The sequence below is a fragment of the Dipodomys ordii genome, unplaced genomic scaffold, assembly GCF_000151885.1.
Source record: "Dipodomys ordii isolate 6190 unplaced genomic scaffold, Dord_2.0 Scaffold40, whole genome shotgun sequence".
NCBI lineage: Eukaryota > Metazoa > Chordata > Mammalia > Rodentia > Heteromyidae > Dipodomys > Dipodomys ordii.
This window is the reverse complement of record NW_012267256.1, coordinates 5,919,359-5,921,425: the sequence shown is the minus strand read 5'-3', so window position 1 is coordinate 5,921,425 and position 2,067 is coordinate 5,919,359. Positions and strand designations below refer to the sequence as shown.

Genomic DNA, 2,067 nt, shown 5'->3' with positions numbered 1-2,067 from the left:
AAAGCTAAGCCTGATTAAAACGCATTAAATATGATCTCATTTTCTACATTAAAAAAAACCTAATTTTCAGAGCAGTAATTTGTAGGAAGCAAATAACCAGATTATTTTCTTTATCTCTCAGCGTTTCCCAGATGGAACAGCCCATGGAATGGTATATTATGCAGCTTGAGTTGGATGTACCTCAAAATCATTCACTCAACTCTCAAAGTTCCACGGAGATGATTAGAAATAGAGTCGAGATGACATTCCCTCTTTGAAGATAAATTCCAATGAAGTGGAACCAAATGTTGTGTGTGTGTGTAAAGAAAAGAAAGCATCTTTTTGACAAAACTATTTGATTTCGTTTAAGATTCTGGGGCTTCAGGTGGAGCAGGGGAAGCAGAGAAGGGGGTGATGGAGTAAGTTATTCACCAGGAGATCAACTTAGGAGGCCTGCCCTGTCATTAGAAGAAGAACTCTGGCTGCCTGTGTGTATGGAGACAATGGGATGCAAGCGACGGACACTCAGCCCTCAGAAGCGCCATGCCAGGGAAGGATGCTGCTGAGCAGCTGAGCAGACACCCCTCCCAGGGAGACAGGATTCTTAGATTGGCAGTTGGTGGCGTTGTGGCTGAGCCTCGCGGATAGTGGTGGAGGTCAGGAGCAACGCCTTTGGTCCTGGGATGGTTAACGCCCAGGTAGCATCCAGCCCCCCAGCCCCAGTCGCTGCTCCCTCCAAGGAAACAGCACGCAGGCTGAGAAACGGTGACAAGGAGCCAATCCGGCACACCATGCCTCCCCTGTAGGCATGGAAGGGAAGCCGTCGGCCCACCGCCCTCCTGCAGATGTGTTCTCAGACCTGGAGTTTCACACCATCCTGCTGGTCCAGCCGTCCAAGAGGCCGGAGGGCAGAACGTACGCCGACTACGACTCGGTGGATGGATGTATGGAGGGCGTCTGCAAGATGTACGAGGAGCACTTGAAGAGGATGAGCCCCAACTGCCCCTCCATCATCTACGACATCAGCCAGCTGTTTGACTTCATCGACCACCTGGCGGACCTCAGCTGCCTGGTGTACCGAGCGGACACCCAGACCTACCAGCCTTACAATAAAGACTGGATCAAGGGGAAGATCTACGCCCTGCTTCGCGCGCAGGCCCAAAGGCCGGGGAGCAACTGAGCTGGCCACCCCCGCGCCCAGGGCCCAGGGCTTGCTGGGGGTTGGGACACAGGAGTGTGCAGCGTTACTGTCCGAGCCTGTTTCTGTCGTGTTTCACGGGAGTTAAGATGGAAGGAGTGAATTAAATGGCACGGGGCGGATCTCATCCGCGGGAACACCCAATGGCCCTTCTGCTTTTCTGTTTCTGTGTTTTCCTACTTTAGATGGAAGTTGTTCTTTTGTCAGTTCGCGTTGGTTCCAGTTTCTTGATCTGCTTTCTAGCATGTGGCCAGCAAACCCTTGCAGAGGCCGTGTGTGTGTGGGGGGGTGGGGGAATAGGGGGGGTGGAGTCTGGGGGGGTTTGGGGTGCCGTTATATGCCCCCAGGACAAGGTCTTAGTGCAGAGTAAATAAATGTTCTTCAGTGATGTATAGATAAATAAAGGTTTTGTCCTCTTTTCGTTTCTCTGTGAATCAGCTTGCAGCTGCTTAGGACAGACTGGCTTTCCCCATGAGGCGGAGGTGGCTCCCAAGATGGGCATCTTTACTTCCACTGACTGAAGAAGCAAAGACTGTCGTGCATAGCACGCACGCACACATACACACCACACACACACACATTCTCGCTCATCTCTGCCACCTGTCTGCCTCTCTCTCTCCAAAAAGAAGGAGGGCATTCATGATTGAGTGCGGACCAGGGGGCACCAGGCACCATCATTAAGTAACTGGCAGATATTACCTGGCGCTTTGCTTATGTGATTTCTCTTCAACATAGGTTCAGGTCAGACCTAAAGGGCTTAGATCACCCAAAGGGTGTTAATTCATTTTCTCTCACTACGAGTCCTAATACTACTACCACACAATACACCCTCTGGCCTGCTGGGTGCCCTCACTTGCATCATTCATTCTATCCTCCAGCAATGGGAGGGG

The 2,067-nt window shown here is 51.4% G+C and overlaps 1 pseudogene; it reads left to right on the top strand.

The window, feature by feature from the left end:
* Positions 1 to 787: 787 nt before the first annotated feature.
* On the top strand, positions 788 to 1,159 carry LOC105987194 (annotated as a pseudogene).
* Positions 1,160 to 2,067: the final 908 nt, after the last annotated feature.